We start from the raw sequence: 19,220 nt of genomic DNA, 5'->3' as shown, positions 1-19,220 counted from the left end.
ATATAAACGTAATTCTGCAGTATGCAAAATTTCGGTATTTTTTTCACTCAGCATAATTATCTGGAGATTCATGCAAGTTGTTGCATGTAACAAAATTTCATGAATTGTAGTACTATAATTTATGATTTAGCATTTATTACTGATAATTCTGTGGTATGGATATACCACAGTTTGTTTAATTATTAACCTGTGAAGGACATTTGGGCTGTTTCCAAATTTGGGGCTATTATGAGTAAAACTGCTGTGAACATTTGTGTAAGGTTTTTGAATGAATATAAGGCTTCATTTTCCTGTGAAAAATTCCCTTGAGTGCAATTGCTGTTTCAAACAGTATTTACATGTTTAGCTTTTAAAGAAACTCCCAAAATGTTTCCCAGAGTGGCTATATCTATTAAATCCCTACTAGTAATATATATGAGATCCAGTTTATACACATCTTAGCCAGCATTTGATGTTACTGTTTTTTTTTTTAATTTTGATAGGTATGTAGTAATACCTCTCACTAGGGTTTTAAATTGCCTTTCCCTAATGATGAATTATTTTGAAAGGATTATTTTGAGTATTTTTTGTGATTACTCACCATGTCTTCAGTGAAATGTTTCTTCATGACTTTTGCCCATTTTCTATTTAAACTCTGATTTTATTGTTGAGTTTTGAGTGTTCTTTATATTAATTACATGTAAGTCTTTTGTTGTATAAATAGTTTGCAAATATTTTCTCCCATTCTGTAGTTTGCCATTTCATCCTTTTTACAGGGTTTTCACAAAGCAATTTTTTTTAATTATTTTGGTGAAGTCCAGTTTATCAGTTTTTTCTTTTATGATTGTGTTTTTGGTGTCAAGTCTAAAAACTCTTTGCCTAGCCCCGGATCCTGAAGATTTTCTTCTATTTTTTTCCTAAAGTTTAAAAGTTTTATGTTTAACATTTAAGTCCATAATCCATTTTGAGTTAAATTTTGCATAAAGTTTGAGAACTCAGATGTATATAAACTTAGTTAATAATATAGCAGCAGGGTTTGAGAGGATTTACTCTAATTTTGAAAGAATTTCTAATGTGGGTAAAATGCCATCAAACAGCATTACATGCTACACAAAAATTTTTCATGAAAGGAAGATTCAATCAGTGCAACAAAACAACACTGTTGTCTTATTTTAAGAAATTGCTACAGCCACCCAAACCTTCAGCAATCACCACCCTCATTAGCCAGTAGCCATCAAAATTGAAAGCAAACCCTACAAGAGCAAAAAGATTATGACTCACTGAAGCCTCAGATGATGTTTAGCATTTTTTACAATAAAGTAGCTATTAATTAAAGTATATGCATTGTTTTTAAATTTAGTTTTATTGAGACATATTCACATATGATAAATCATCCACAGTGCACAATCAGTTGTCCACAGTACCATCATACAGTTGTGCATTCATCACTACAATCAATTTTGAAAAGATAAAAATAAGAATAAAAATAAAAGTATAATAGAGCACCCAAAATATTCCTTGCCCCATTCCACCCTATTTTTCATTCAATTTCTGTCCCCATTTTTCTACTCAACTGTTCATACATTAGATAAAGGGAGTGTGAGCCACAAGGTTTTCACAATCACAAAGTCACACCATGTAAGCTACATAGTTATACAATCCTCTTCAAGAATCAAGGTTATTGGATTACAGTTCAACAGTCTCAGGTATTTCCTTCCAGCTATTCCCATACACTAAAGACTAAAAAGGGATACCTACATAGTGCCTAAGGATACCCACCAGAGTGACCTCTCCACATGATTTGAAGTGTCTCAGCCACTGAAACTTCATTTTGTTTCATTTTGCTTCACCCTTTTTTCAAGAATATGGTTTCAATCTCATGATGCTGGGTCCAGGCTAATCCCCATGACTCATGTCCTGTGTTGCCAGGGAGATTTACACTCCTGGAAGTCATGTCCCATGTAGGGGGGAAAGGCCATGGGTTTACCTGCTGAGTGGGCTTAGAGAGAAAGAGGGCACATTTGAGCAAGAAAAGAGGTTCTCTCTGGGTGACCCTTATGCACAATTATAAGTAGGATTAGCCTCTCCTTGCAGTAAAAACTTCATAAGGGCAAGCCCCAATATTGAGGGCTAAGCCTACTAAATTGGCAGTTCTCAATGCTTGCAAGAACAATAGTAATAACCAAGGTGGGAAAGTTTAATATTTCTGCATTTTTTCCCCAATTCCACAGGGGGTCCCTGGAACTATATCTTTATTCTCTGACCAAGTTACTTTGGGTTCTATCAGGATTTCCCACTAACCTGTAGAAACCTACCAGATCTCTCTTCCTATTCAATGTTCCATGTAAATATGGTGTTTGAATAAACTGACTGTACAAGTTAAATTATTTAGCGTGCTGCATAAAATAGAGATCATGCAACAAATAAACATTTCTTTCCTTGGTCTTACCCAGAACTTGAAGTTTTAAAACACATTCAATGTCATCCTTTACCCCTTGGCTGGATTTGCCTTAGTCCTAACCAGATCTGCTTTATTCATATCTCAAATTGAAGTCTGAACTCTTTTCCAGCTTTTTAAACAGCTGTTGTATGGGATAATATTGACTTTCATAACCACTAAACTCTAGCCCGGATACTGAAAGATCCAGAGACCAATTAGGCTATACTCAAATAGCTCAGCATCACAGAATTTAGAGATAACCATTACAACTCAGGAATAGATGTGACTGCAGTAAGAGCTTACAATCCAGGGAGCTATACAATAAGCCTTCCCTTGATAATGTGTGTTCTAAGTTTCAATTCACAGAGTTTACACATTAAAGTTAGTCCATATAAGTTAGGTACTGTAGTGTTTGGCTTTTCATTTCTGGTGTACTTCACTCAAAATGCTGTCTTCAAGATTCATTCACCTAGTTGCAGGTCTCACAACATCATTCCTTCTTGCAAGCTGCTCAATATTCTCTTGCATGCATACACTACAGTACACTAATCTGTCCATAAGTCAATGTACCCTTAGGCCACCTCAGTACATTGCAAATTATGAATATTTTTGCCATAAACACCAATGTGAAAATGTCCCTTCACATGCCCACTCTCAGATATTCCAAGTATATACCCAATAATGAGTTTGGAAGACCTATGGCACACACAAACTTAGCTTCTTGTGTAACCACCACAGTGTCCTTCAGAGAGGCTACATCATTCTACTTCTCCACAACAGTGAATAGGTACATCACTCTCTCCACATTTTCTCAAGAAGTTGTAGCCTTCTGTTTAATTTTTCCCTGAAATTTTATAGAGATATGCTCACATACTTAGATGGTTAGGTCCATATATCAATTTGGCCAGTTGATGATATACAGGTGTCTGGTCAAGCAAGCACTGGACTAACACTTACTTCAAGGACATTTGAGACTTGTTAATAAACCAGAAGACTGGTTTATTAAATCATTAGTCAACTGATGGCATCTGTGGCTGATAACATCAATGAAGGTCATGCTTTCTGCAATGAGAGAAATCAATCAAATAGATTTAATCCAAACAGATGAAGGCTTTTAATGAAGAAGAGAGAGAACTTTCACTTCTTCTTCTTCAGCCAGCAAGCCTCTCCTGGGAAGTTCATCAAAGATCTTCACTGGAATTGCCAGCTCACTGCCTGCCCTACAGAGTTTGGACTTGTGTCTTCTGCCCTACAGAATTTAGTCTCAGGCATCCTCAAAATTGTGTAAGACACTTTTATAAAATCTCATATTTATGAATATTTCCTGTTGGTTCTGTTTCCCTAGAAAGCCCTAATGCAACTTGATACCAGGAGTGGTTATTGAGAAACAGAACCATAAAATGGGCTTTTACAATTGGTTTTCTACTCTGATTAGATTGAAAGACACTAATGATTCCATTTCAAATAATCAAGATGGCACTGACAATCCATGGCATGAGTTGGCAATGAAGATACACAAAATACCACACTTTGATTCTCCTAATTATACTCTTGTGTGAGGCAAGGCTCTGGGTGACAAGTGTATTTGACACCTTAACAGAGTTTCATGGAAATAAGAGGTATAAAGATGTTGGCTGATCATTCTTAGATACACTGGATAAAATTATAATAGAAAGGGATGAGCTGGAGGCTTCAATTTTGAAACTCAAATGTTGAATAACAGATGTAAAGTTTTCCATGTGTGCCCTGAAAGAAAATTTTATTTCTTCTAGTTGCAGACTTGACATCTTTGAAAACCAGACACAGAGTATCATTGTGGGGGTAGCATATATACAACATAAATTAAATCTCACACTTGCATGGTTTCTGCTGTTAAAGTAAAGACACTGGAAAAGAATAGGATCCTGAAAATTGGGATGGGGACATATTGGATGACAATAATGGCAGTGGGGATATTGGAACCCTGGATTCTGCTGAGTCTTTGATAGACATACCTGCAATGATCTGCTTTGAGGGAACAGCTTCCTGACTTCCAGTATGCCCTGAAGAGCCTGCCATACAGCCTCCACCCAGAGATTAACACTTCAGTGCCTGCTAAGCCTCTAATCAACTCCCCTGCAGAAGAAACCCTCACTCCTCTCTTTGGAAAGATTAATCCTCTTTAACCAGATGAAACTGTAATGGAATGCCCTGAGGTAAATGACATGAAATATAGTTCTAATACTTTTTATGACTCATCCCCACCACCACTGTTTTCTTCAAGACCTACAACTAGACTAAATTCCCAACAGATCCCAGAGGGTGAGGTACAAAGTATGAGCCATGAGGGAGTATGCTATAGGCCAAAAGAACTGCATGAGATTTCCAACTTATATAGACAGAAATCATGGGAATATCTTTGGGAAAGGATATTAAGGGTATGGGATAATGGTGGAAGGAATATAAAGTTGCATCAAGCTGAATTTATTGATAAACCCACTAAAGAGAGATCCAGCATTCAATGTTGTAGCTCAAGGGGTTAGAAAGGGTGTCAAAAGTTTGTTTGGGTGGTTGGCTGAAACATGGATTAAAAGGTGGCCAACATTACCTGAGGTCAAAATGTCAGAACTGCCCTGGTATAATGTAGAGGAGGGGATCCAAAGGCTTAGAGAGATTGGAATGCTAGATTGGATACTTCATGGAAGACTTTCTCACACACCCCAGGATTGTCTAGAGGACACATCTTTTACAAGGACTCAGGAATAAATTTGTGAATCTAGCTCCAACATCCCTGAAGAGCTGGGTAGTGGCCCTTCTCTGTATGTTAGATACTACTGTGGGAATTGCTGCCACTGAGCTATAATCCTTAAATGCAATGGGAATAATTGTATCCTGAGTTGGCAAAAGCCACAATGGTCATAGTTAATTGCCATAGACAAGGTGGACATGGCTACCATAATGAACAGCAGGCTCAAACCAGCAAACAAAATAATCTGGCTCACAGGGATTTATGGTGTTTGTTAGTAGATCATGGAGTATCCAGAAGTAAAAAAGATAGGAAGTCAAGTAAATTCTTGTTTGATCAGTATAAGCAGCAGAATTCTAGGTCAAGTGAACAAAAGTCTAACTTGAATTACAAAAACAAAGAGTCATGACCCCTTGATAAATTCCCAGATGTGAGACAGTTTACAGACCCAGAGCCCCTTGAATGAGGGGATGGCTGGTTATTTTTCATGAAGGACCCTTTTCCACTGCCAAAGATTTATACTGTTAGTCTTCCTCACAGCCTTCCCAAAAGGAACCTATGGCCTTTTACCAGGGTAACTGTACATTGGGGAAAAGGAAATGATCAGATATTTCAGGGCTTATTAGACACTGGATCAGAAGTGACATTAATTCCAGGAGACCCAAAACATCACTCTGTCCACCAGTCATAGTAGGGGCTTATGTGGTAAGGTGATTGATGGGGTTTTAGCTCAGGTACATCTCACATTGGGTCCAGTGGGTCCCCAGACACATTCTGTGGTTATTTCCCTAGTTTTGGAATACATAATTGGAATAGACATACACTGCAACTGGGAGAATCCTGAAACTGGTTCCCTGACTTGGGAACTGAGGGATATTGTGTAAAAATAGCCAAGTGTAAGCCACTAGAACTTAACCAGAAGCAATACTGGATTCCTAGTGGGATTGCAGAAATTAATGACAATCTTAAGGATTTGAACAATGCATGGGTGGTGATTCCCACCACATCCCCATTCAAATATAATAATTGGCCTTTGCAGAAATCAGATGGGTCTTTCAGGATAACAGTTGATAATTGTAAGCTTAATCAGTTGGTGGGTTCAGTTGCAGCTGCTGTTCCAGATGTGGTATAATTGCTTGGCATTGCTTGAGCAAATCAACACATTCCCTGGTTCCTTGTTGTGGCTATTGATCTGGCAAATGCTTTTATCTCAATAGCTGTTAGTAAGGACCAGCAGAAACTGCATTCAGTAGGCAATGCCAGCAATATACCTTCACTGTCTTACATCAGGGGTATATCAGCTCCCCAGCCCTATGTCATAATATTTTCCATAGGGAAGAGTATCAAATTTTTAAATTTGTTGAGACTTGCTTTTTGACCCCACATGTGGTCTATTCTAGAGAATGATCCATGAGCCCTTGAAAAGAATGTTTATATGGCTGTTATGGGGTGTAGCATTCTATAAATGTCTTTCAAGTCTAGTTCGTCTATCATAAAATTCAATGTGTTTGTTTCCTTAATGATCCTCTGTCTAGATGCCCGATCCATTGATGAGAGTGGTGTATTGAATATCCAAATAATATTTTAAAGTTACCTACTTCTCCCTTCAGTGTTTTCAGTGTTTGCCTCATATATTTTGAGGCATCTGACATGTTGCATAAATATTTATGATTTTTATGTCTTCTTGATGAATTGTCCCTTTTATTAATATACGGTGTCCTTCTTTGTCCCTTTTCATTGTTTTACATTTGAAGTCTAATTTGTCAGATGTTAATATATCTACTCCTGCATTTTTTCTGGTTGTTGTTTGCATGAAAGATACCTTTTTTTGTCCCTGTGTCTAATGTGAGTTTCTTCTAGACAGGATACAAATGGGTCCTATTTATTAATCCATTCTGCCAGTCTATGTATTTTTATTAGGGAGTTTAATCCATTAATGCTTAGTGTTATTATTATAAGGGCAGTACTTTCTTCTACTATTTTGTAATTTGGGTTTTATATGTAACATCTCATTTTTTCTCTCTCTCCTTTTACCCATTCTGATAGGTTACATTTCTACACTCTTCTCCAAACCTCTCTGTTCCAGTTTGCAAATGCTGCCAGAATGCAAACACCAGATGTGGACTGACGTTTATAAAAAGGGTTTATTTGGTTACAAAGTTACAGTCTTAAGGCCATAAAATGTGCAAGGTAAGTTATTAACACAGTGTACCTTCAGTGAAGGATGACCAATGGCTTCCAAAAACTTCTGTTAGCTGTGAAAACACGTGGCTGGCATCTGCTTGCTCCCATGTTGCATTTCAAAATGGCATTCTCCAAAATGTCAGTGTCAGCTTCTAATGGCCATCTTCAGAATGTGCCTCTCAGGGGACATGACAAGATGGCAGAGTGGTGAGGTGTGGGTTTTAGTTACTTCTCCAGGACAGTTGGTAGAAAAATAGGAACTGCATGGACTGGATATCACAGAGCAATTTGACTTTGGGCATACTTCATATAACACTCATGAATGTGTAGAACAGCTGAGATCAGTGAAATCTTTAAGTTCTTGTGACCAGTGGACCCTGCCCCTCCCTGCTAGTCACAGTACCATGGGAGGAGCGGCCTTTGGTGGTGGGAACCAGGAGGGAGAACTGCAGTTGCAGCACTGATTGAAAACTCAGACAGCTGATCAAAAACTCCAAACATAGATAGACTGAGACTAGACACTGAGAATCTGGGAGCAGTCAGCCTGGTAGAGAGGAGATAGGGCTAGCAAAACAGCAATAAATAAATAAATAAATAAATAATAAAAACGGAGAATTTTGGGAGTTTGGATGAACATAAAATAGAGATGGGCAGGGCTCAAAAAGAATCAGGCAATTATGCAAATCCAGAGGGTGAGGACCCTTGTCTGAAGAGCTGGTTTCCCTGCTTTCTTGATTGTTCCTTAATGGTCCTTAACTCCTTGCCTCTTAGCATTTCAATAACACATTAGATCTGCAAGGAATGTAAATAGTTCATACTCGGCCATTTCTTTTCTTTTCTTTTTTTAAAATCTTTTCCTCTTTTTCTAAAACAATTATTATAGGAAGCCCATTACAGAAAGCCTCAAGGACTTGCAATTTGAGCCCAGGCAAGAGCAAAGCTAAGATGCCTCTGAGAGACAAAGCAGTAAGTCTAGTGGCACAGAAAATTTGCTAAACACCATAATTTCCCAAGAAAAGGGGGATGTGGCCCAGCTCCAGAGGCAGCCCTCCTTCTGGAAACTCAGACCCCAGTGGCTGGAATTCAGAAACAGGCTTCAGTCAGTCATATACCCAACAGGGTCAGGGTCACCAGGAGAAATAAAAGCTCCACATCTCCTTGCATTGCTGGGGTAACTGTGGGATGGCAAGCACCACCTGCTGGAAAGCATAAGAGAAGCATAGACTCTAAAGACCTCACAGGAGGGTCTCATTCTCAAGGAAATTCCATACCCTCCTCCTGAGACCTGGGCCTCTCTGGACTGGGAAAAACTGACTGGGGTTGACCATATCTGAGGAGACCATCACACAAGAAGGTTACATAGAGTCAGGGCAATAAACAGAAAAACAAGATGTGAGAAACTCTGATCAACTAAATAGAACCTAAGTTAAAGGTCTAGAATAGGCTGAACTGAACAGCAAGGGTTAGAGAACAAAGCCAACCAACAAGAAAATCATAAGTAAAAGAGTGAAAACAAGCTCCAGAATAAACTAATTGAGAAAGTCAGATGCCTAGACAGCTTAAGATAATTAACCATAAAAGGAAACACAAAAATATGGACCAGACAAAGGAACAAACTAATAGTTCAACTGAGACACAGGAGTTGAAGCAATTATTGCTTAATCAATTCAATGAACTGAAGGAAGAACTAATTGGAGATGCTCAAACAAAGCTAAATCAGTTCAAAAATCAATCAAAGAACTGAGAGAAGACATAGGAAAAGAGATAAAAAATAAAAGGAGGACACTGGATGACCATAAGGAAGAATTCATAAACTTGAAAAAGCAAATGACAGAACTTATGGGAATGAAGGGCATAATGGAGGAGATGAAAAAGACAATGGAGAGCTACAACAGTAGATTTGAACAGGCAGAATAAGGGATCAGTGAATTGGAGGACCAGACATCTGAATTCACACACATGAAAGAACAGATGGTGAAAGGAATGGAAAAATATGAGCAGGGTCTTAGGGAGCTGAGTGACAACATGAAACACATGAATATATGTGTTATGAGTATCCCAGAAGGAGAAGAGAGGGGGAAAGGGACAGAAAGAATAATAGATGAAATATTCACTGAAAATTTCCCAACTCTTATGAAAGACAGAAAATTAGAGATTCAAGAAGTACAGCACACTCCAAACAGAATAGATCTCAATAGACCTACTTCAAGACACTTACTGATCATATTGTACAATGTCAAAGACAGAGAATTCTGAAAGCAGCAAGAGAAAAGCAATCCATCACATACAAGGGTAGCTCAATAAACTATGTACAGATTTCTCTGCAGACACTGTGAAGGTGAGATGACAGTGTTATGATATATTTAAGATACTGAAAGAGAAGAACTGCCAACCAAGAATTCTATATCTGGCAAAAACATCTTTCAAAAATGAGGGAGAGATTAAAATATTTCCAGACAAATAGAAACTGAGAGAGTTTGTGAATAAGAGACCAGTACTACAAGAAATTCTAAAAGGAGTGGTACAGGCTGATAGGAAAAGACAGGAGAAAGAGGTTTGGAGAAGAGAGTAGAAATGAAGATTATCAGGAAGGGTAAAGAGAGAGAGGAAAAAATAAGATATGACATACAAAATCCATAAGACAAAATGATAGAAGAAAGTACTGCTCTTACAGTAATAACAATAAATCTTAATGGATTAAACTCCCCAATAAAGGACACAGACTGGCAGAATGGATTAAAAAACAGGACCCATCTATATGCTGTCTACAAGAAACTCACTTTTGACACAAGGACAAAAATAGGCTGAAAGTGAAAGGTTGGAAAAAGATATTTCATGGAAACAGCAACCAGAAAAAAGTGGGAGCATCTATATTAATACCAGGCAAAGTAGACATCAAAAGTACAAAAATTAAGAGACAAAGAAGGAAACTATATATTAATAAAAGGGTTAATTCATCAAGAAAACATAACAATCATAAATATTTATGCACCAACCCAGAGTGCCCCAAAATTCATAAGGAAAACACTGAGAACACTGAAAGGAGAAGTAGATAACTCCACAATAATAGTTGGAGACTTCAATACACCCCTCTCATCCATGGATAGCACATCTAGACAGAGGATCAACAAGGAAATGGAGATGTTGAATTTTATGGTAAATGAACTAGACTTCACAGACATTTATAGAACACTATGCCCCACAACAGCAGGATACATGTTTTTCTCAAGTGCTCATGGAATATTCTCTAGGATAGACCACAAAGCAAGTCTCAACAAATTTAAAAATATTTTTAAAATATTGAAATTATAAAAAAAACACTACCTCAGATCATAATAGAATGAAGTTGGAAATAAATAACAGGCAGAAGATAGTAAAATACACAAATATATGGAGACGAAAAAACACAATCTTTGAAAACCAGTGGATAAAGGAAGAAATTGCAAGAAAAATTGGTAAATGCCTCAAGGCAAATGACAATGAATTCACAAAATATCAAAATTTATGGGATGCAACAAAGGCAGTGCTGAGAGGGAAATCTATTGCCCTAAATACCTATATTAAAAGACAAGAGAGAGCAAAAATTGAGGAATTAACGGTCCACCTAGAGGAACTAGAGAAAGAACAGCACATAAACCACAAAGCAAAGAGAAGGAAAGAAATGACAAAGATTAGAGCAGAAATAAATGAAACTGGGAAGAGGAAAACAATACAGAGAATCAGCAAAACCAGAAACTGGTTCTTCAATAAAATCAACAATATTGATGGACAGCTAGCTAGGCTAACAAAAAAAAAAAAAAAAAAAGGACAGATGAAAATAAATGCAATCAGAAATGGGAAAGGAAACATAACTACTGACACTGCAGAAATAAAGGAGATAATGAGAAGATACTACTAGCAATTATATGCTACTAAACTGGACAACTTACATGAAATGGACAACTTCCTAGAAAAACATAAACAACTAACCTTGACCCGGAAAGAAATAGATGACCTCAACAAACCAATCACAAGCAAAGAGACTGAGTCAGTCATCAAAAAGCTCACAGAAAAGAAAACCCCAGGAACAGATTGTTTCACCTCTGATTTTGACTAAGTATTCAAGAAGGAATTAATACCAATCCTGCTCAAAATCTTCAAGAAAATTGAAGAGGAGGGAAAGCTACTCAACTCCTTCTGTGAAGCCAACATCACCCTAACACCAAAATCAGAAAAAGATACTACAGAAAAAGAAAATTATAGATCAATCTTGGTAATGAATATAGATGCAACAATCCTCGACAAAATACTCACAAATAAAATCCAGCAGCATGATAAAAGAATTATGCAACACAACTAAGTGGGGCTTATTCCAGGTATGCAAGGCTTGTTCAACACAAGAAAATGAACTAATGTAACACACCACATCAATAAGTCAAAGCAAAAGAACCACATGATAATCTCAATCAATGCAAAAAAGGCATTTGACAAAATTCAACATCCTTTCCTGATGAAAACACTTCAAAAGATAGGAATAGAAGGGAATTTCTCAATATGATAAAGGCAATATATGAAAAACCCTCAGCTAACACTGTACTCAATGGGGAGAGATTGAAAGCTTTCCCTCTAAGATCAGAAACAAGACAGGGATGCCCACTGTCACCATTGTTATTCAACATTGTGCTGGAAGTACTAGCTAGAGCAATTAGGCAAGAAAAAAGAAATAAAAGACATCGAAACTGGAGAGGAAGAAGTAAAACTCTGTTTGCAGATGACATGATTCTATATGTAGAAAATCCAGAAAAATCTACAGCAAAGCTATTAGAGCTAATCAATGAATAGAGCAAAGTGGTAGACTACAAGATCAACACACAAAAATCTGTAGTGTTTTTATATGCAAGTAATGTTCAGCAAGAGGAAGAAATAAAAAAATCCATTTAAAATGGCAAACAAAAGAATCAAGTATTTAGGAATAAACTTAACAAGGGCCACAAAAGACCTATACAAAGGAAACTACAAGAAACTGCTAAAAGAAATTGAACAAGACCTAAAAAACTGGAAGAACTTACTGTGTTCATGGATTGGAAGACTAAATATAATTAACATATCAACTCTACCTAAACTGTTTTATAGGTACAATGTAATACCAAATAAAATCCCAACTTACTTTGCAGAAATAGAGAAACCAATAACAAAATGTATTTGGAAGGTTAAGGTGCTCCAAATAGCCAAAAATATCATGAGAAAGAGGAACAAAGTGAGAGGTCTCACTCTACCTGACTTTGAAGCATATTACAAAGCTACAATTCTCAAAGCAGCATGGTGCTAGCATCAGGACTGAGATACCAACCAATGAAATCAAATTGGTGTTCAGAAATAGACTGTGGCATCTACAGACAATTGATCTTTGATAAGGCATTCAAGCCAAAGCAACTGGGACAAAGCAGCCTCTTCAATAAATGGTGTTTGGAGAACTGGATATCCATTTCAAAAAGAATGAAAAAGGACTCCTATGTCACACCTTATATAAAAATTAATTCCAAGTGGATCAAAGAGCTAAACATAAGCCCTAAGAACATAAGAATCTTAGAAGAAAACATAGGGTGATATCTTAAAGATCTTCTGATAGGAGGTGTTTTCCTAGACCTTACACCCAAAGTGCGAGCAACCAAAGAACAAATACACAAATGGGATTTCCTCAAAATCAAACACTTTTGTACATCAAAGGATATGTTAAAAAAGTAAAAAGGCAGCCTACACAGTGGGAGACAATATTTGTAAATCACAAATCAGATAAGGGTTTAATATTCCAAGTATATAAAGGAATCCTACAACTCAACAACAGAAAGACAAACAACTCAATTTAAAAAAATGGGCAAAAGACATGGACAGCCCACTTTTCTGAAGAGGAAATACAAATGGCTCAAAAACATATGAAAACAAATGCTCAACTACACTGGCTATTAGGGAAATGCAAATAAAAACCACAATGAGTTATCATCTCACACCTATCAGAATGGCCATTATTCAAAAAAAAACAGAAAATTATAAGTGCTGAAGAGGATGTGGAGAAAGAGGCACAGTTATTCTTTGCTGGTGGGAATGTAGAATGGTGCAACCACTATGGAAGACAGTTTGAAGGCTCCTCAGGAAGCTAAGTATAGATCTGCCATATGACCCAGCTATTCCATTGCTAGGTATATACTCAAATGAACTGAAAGTTAAGACACAAATGGACATTTGTAAACTGATGTTTATTGTGGCATTATTCATGATTGCCAAGAGATGGAAGCAGCCCAAATGTCCATCAATGCATGAGTGGAGAAACAAACTGTGGTATATACACATGGTGGAGTACTATGCAGCTGTAAGACAGAACAAAGACGTGGAACATATAATAACATGGATGAACATTGAGGATATAATGTTGAGTGAAGTTAGCCAGAAACAAAAGGACAATTACTGTATGGTCTCTCTAATGTAAACTAACATTGGTGAGCAAACTTTGAGAGTTAAAAGCTGATAACCAACAGGCTACCAGGAGACAGAAAGAGGGTAGAGATCAGGCATTTGATACTGAAGGAATACAGAATGATCAGCAGGATTGATTGTATAGATCCAGGAATAGATAGCATAATACTGTGTGATGGTAGCACAATATTTTAAGTACACTGAACAAAGATGTCTGTGAGTAAGGCTGAAAGAGGTGGGATAGGGGAATGTGTGTCATCAGATGTAAAGACAGATGATGAAGCCTGGGACTGTATAACTTGGCAAAAACTGGAGTGGCCAATGACTGTTACTAAATTTACAAATATAAAAATGTTCTCACATGTGGGAGAACAAATGAATGTCAACCATGCAAAGTGTTGAAAGAGGGATGATATTTGGGAAGAAAAACATAATCAAAGCAAACTGGAGTCTATGGTCAACAATAACATTGTAATATGCTTCCATTAAATGTAACTAAGGCAATATACCAAAGTTAAATGTGTATGAGAGAGGGATATAAGGGAGGGATATGGGATTCTTGGTAGTGATGTTGTTTTCTGTCCTTACTAATATATTATATTGTATGACACTTTGTTTTTCTTTCTATTATTATCTTTTTTATTATTCACCAAAAAAACATTTTCATAGTAATCAATATGTTCAGTTGCTGACTATGGTGATGAATGTACAGCTATATGATGATACTGTGAACAACTGATTGTACACTGTGGATAATTGTATGTTATGTGAATATGTCTTTACCAAATTGTAGGAAAAATATAAATAAGGGTAAAAGTGCTGGAGAAAACATGGAGGGAGGATGTACCTATTTACTGTTGATGAGACAGAATAGTGTAGTCTTTTTGGAGGTTACTGTGGTGGTTTTTGTGAGAAGCTAAATATGTGGGGGCCACAAGGTCCTGTAACCTCATTATGGGGTATGTACTTGGAAGATCTGAGAGCAAAGACATGAATGGATGTTTGCACATTGGTGTTTATGGAGGCAGTATTCATGAATTGCAGTGGATGGAGGTGGCCTAAGGATACACTGACCAAGGAAGAGATTGGTGAACTGTGGTGTATACATGCAATGGAATATTGAGCAACTATGAGGAGTGAAACTGTGAGACACACAAGTAGGTGAATGGATCCTATAGACAGCATTTTGAGTGAAGTATGCCAGAAACAAAGGCAAACACTATAATGCCTCACTGATATGGACTAACTACAATGTGTAAACTCAGAGTTGAATCTTAGAGCACAGCGTAACAGGGAAATGATTATTGTAATGGTCCCTAGATTGCAAGCTCTTACAGCAGTCAAATCTATTCCTGAATTGTAATGGCTATCTCCAAACTCTGAGATGTTGATCTCTTGGTGTATAACCTGATTGGTCTCTGGAACCTTGGGTATCTGTGTGACACCTGAAACTCAGAGCTAGAGCTTGGCAGATATGAATATCAGTATTAATGCATACAGCAACTGTTAAAAAAAAAGACAAAAAAGAGCCCAGATTTCAATTAGAGGTATGAATGAAGCAGATCTGGTTAAGATAAGGGCAAATCATGCCAAAGGGTAAAGGTTGAAACTGACTGTTCAAACTTCAACTTCCATGTGAGACCAAGGGAAGAAATGTTTATTTGGTGTAGGATTTATATTTTCTAAACAATATGACTTCCACAGTCAGTTTGTTCAAACACTATAATTACATGGAACTTTGAATAGGAAGTGAGATATGGTATGTCTGTATAGGTTAGAGTGAAATAGCAATACATCCCAAAATAATTTGGGCAGAGAATAAAAATATATATTTGTGCACCCCCTAAGGAGCTGGGGGAGGATGTGGACTTCCTCACATGGATTGTTGGACTTCCTCACCTGGATTGTTGCTGATGTTCTCACAAACACTGGGGACTGATGGCTTGACATGCTGAGCCCCTGCCTTGGGGCTTGCCCCTATGAAGCTCATTACTGCAAATGAGAGGCTAAATCTGCCTGTAATTGTGCCTAATTGCCTTCCACTGAGTGCCTCTTTGTTGCTCAGATGTGGCCCTCTCTAACTAAGCCACCTTGTCAGGTGATCTCATTGTCCTCCCACTTATGTGGGACCTGACTCCCAGGGGTGTAAATCTCCTTGGCAATGCAGGATATGACTCCTGGGGATGAATATGGACCCAGCATTGTGGGATTGAGAACATCTTCTTGACCACAAGGGGGATGTGAAATGAAATGAAATAAACTTCAGTGCCTGAGAGATTTCAAATGGAGTTGAGAGGTCACTCTGGTGGACATTCTTATGCACCATAGAGATAATAATTTTAGGCCTTAATGCACTGCAATAGTGAGAAATAAATACCTGAAACTACCAAACTCCAACCCGGAAGACTTGACTCAAAGACAGTTGTATAACAATTACAAGGGACGAGAGTGTGATTGTGAAAGCCTTGTGGATTGCACTCTGCTCTAGTTTGCTAATGCTGCCAGAACGCAAATCACCAGAAATTGTTTGGCTTTTATAAAAGGGGGTTTACTTGGTTACAAAGTTACAGTCTTAAGGCCATAAAGTGTCCATCAACAAAGGGTACCTTCACTGGAGAATGGCCAATGGTGTCCGGAGAACCTCTGTTAGCTGGTAGGGCACATGTCTGACATCTGCTCCAGAGTTCTGGTTTCAAAATGGCTTTTTCCCAGGACGTCCCTCACTAGGCTTCAGCTTCTCTCCAAAATGTCACTCTCAGTTGCTCTTGGGGCATTTCTCCTCTCTTAGCTTCTCCAGAGCAAAAGTCTGCTTTCAGAGGCCATCTCCAAAATGTCTCTGTAAACTGCAATTCCTCTCTCAGCTCCTGTGCATTCTTCCAGGTGTCCCTCTTGCTGTAGCAAAGCTCGCTCTCTCTCTGAGCTTATATAGTGTTCCAGAACACTAATCAAGGCCCATCCTGAATAGGCAGGGCCACACTTCCATTGAAACTATCCAATCAGAGCCATCATCCACAGTTGGGTGGGTCATATCGCCATGGAAACACTCAAAGAATCACAATCTAATCAACACTGATACATCCATCACACAAGACTACACCAAAGAGACTGGCACTCTGGGGGACATAATACATTCAAACCAACATATTCCACACCTTGAACCCCAAAATGACATGATCTTTCCATACACAGAATACATTCAGCCCATCACAATATCACAGAAACTTAAATCATTTCAGTAAGAATAGTTAAGTACAAGATCCCATCAAAATCATTTACAGGTGCTGTCTGTCCTAATGCAAAATTCCTCTCTGGCTGTTGACCTGTGAAACTTAGAACAAGTCATCTGCCTCCAAAATACAAAGGAGGGACAGTCATAGGGCAAACATTCCCATTACTATAAGGAGAAATGGAAAGGAAAAACAGGGTTAACAAGGCCAAAACAGTTCCTAAAACCTGCAGGGCAAACTCCTTCAGATTTCAAAGTCTGAGTCATTAACAGGATGATGTATCCTTGGGGCTTGAGAGAGTGGGAGTCCAACCCTTTCCAAAGGCTTTTGCTGCAGTCCTTTTCTCTCCAAATGCTGGGGTGAGTGCTCCAACATATCCACACATTGGAGAGACTACCTTCTCAGCCCCACCCTCCTTAAACATTGGGACACCACCAGGATTCTCTTCCATCTCCAGGGCACAACTCAACCCCTTCAGGAAAGTGGGGTGACAGCCAGGATCTCCCCAGTCCCCTGGGAATGTGCCTTACCCTCTTTGAGGCCTGATGTGGCAACACCTTTCCTGAACACTGAGATGGAAGGCCCAACCTCGACCTCTGGGGCAAACTCACCCTTTCCGTGCATGTGGGCCACACCACTCTCCCAGCCTGAGACCTCTTGACTCCAGACATCAACCTCCATGGTTCTGTCTTTGAAGAAATTTTTCCTTCAATTTGTTCCTTATCTGTCTCCTCCAGTCTGTCTGTAAAGAGCTCACAAAAATTCTGTTGGCTTTGTATGAAGAACACAGGGGTCAAACTGTCAGACAATAAGCTGTTCCACAAATCCTTCCTGCTTAATTCCTTCTCCATTCCTGGCTTGTACTGAAATGGTGGCTGGGTTCCATGTTTTGATTCATCCTCATGCTGGGCTGTACCTTCTGGAGTTTCACCCCCTGGAAGCCCAGTTTTTCAGGCCATCAATTTCTGATTTCTTTGAAACCAAGGTTTCATTTCTCAGCTTATCTCTGTCCTCTCACGTTTTACTATAAGCTGCAGGTAAAAGCCAGGCTATTTCTTCTATATTTTGCTTGGAGATCTCATCAGCTGCATATTCCAGGTCATTGCTTTCAAATTCTGCCTTCCATCCAACACTAGGACTCAATTTTACCAAATTCTCTGCCACTTTAAAACAAGGATCACCTTCCTTCCAGTTTGCAACAACACATTCATCATTTCTGATCAAGGCCTCATCAGAAGTATCTTTAGAGTCCTTATTTCCACAGTCTCTCCAAAGCAGTTTAGGCCTTTTCTATCAAGAGCCTCACAATTCTTCCAGAATCTTCCCCTTATCCATTTAAAAAGCCATTCCAAGATGTTTGGTATTTGCAAACTCAGCAGCACCAGCACCCCGCTTCTCTGGTACCAAAATCTACTCTAGTTTGCTAATGCTGCCAGAATGGAAAACACCAGAAATGGATTGGCTTTTCTAAAAAGGGGTTTATTTTGTTGCAAAGTTACAGTCTTAAGGCCATAAAGTGTCTGTCAACAAAGGGTACCTTCACTGGAGGATGGCCAATGGTGTCTGGAAAACTTCTGTTAGCTGGTAGGGCACGTACCTGGAATCTGCTCCAGAGTTCTGGTTTCAAAATGGCTTTCTCCAAGGATGTTCCTCTCTAGGCTTCAGCTTCTCTCCAAACTGTCACTCTCAGTTACTCTTGGGATGTTTATCCTGTCTTAGCTTCTCCAGAGCAAAAGTCTTCTTTCAAAGGCCATCTCCAAAATGTCTGTAAACTGCAGTTCCTCTCTCAGCTCCTGTGCATTCTTCAAAGTGTCCATCTTGCTGTAGCAAAGCTCACTCTTTCTGTCTGAGCTTATATAGTGCTCCAGTATACTAATCAAGGCCCATGCAGAATGGGCAGTGCCACATCTCCATTGAAACTATCCAGAGTCATCACCCACAGTTGGGTGGGTCAAATCTCTATGGAAACACTCAAAGAATCACAATCTAATCAACACTGATACATCCACCTACACAAGACTACACCAAAGAGAATGGTGCTCTGGGGGACATAATACATTCAAACTGACACACACTACCTTTATGCAGTGTATGAATGGATGAGTAGAAAAATGGGGACAAAAACTAAATGAAAAATAGGGTGGGATGGGTGGTATGGTTTGGGAGTTCTTTTCATTTTTATTTTTTTCTTATTCTGATTCTTTCTGACATAAGG

Source organism: Choloepus didactylus, chromosome X (genome assembly GCF_015220235.1).
Source record: "Choloepus didactylus isolate mChoDid1 chromosome X, mChoDid1.pri, whole genome shotgun sequence".
In the NCBI taxonomy this organism is placed as follows: domain Eukaryota; kingdom Metazoa; phylum Chordata; class Mammalia; order Pilosa; family Megalonychidae; genus Choloepus; species Choloepus didactylus.
The sequence above is the reverse complement of the archived record's forward strand: the minus strand, read 5'-3'. Positions refer to the sequence as shown.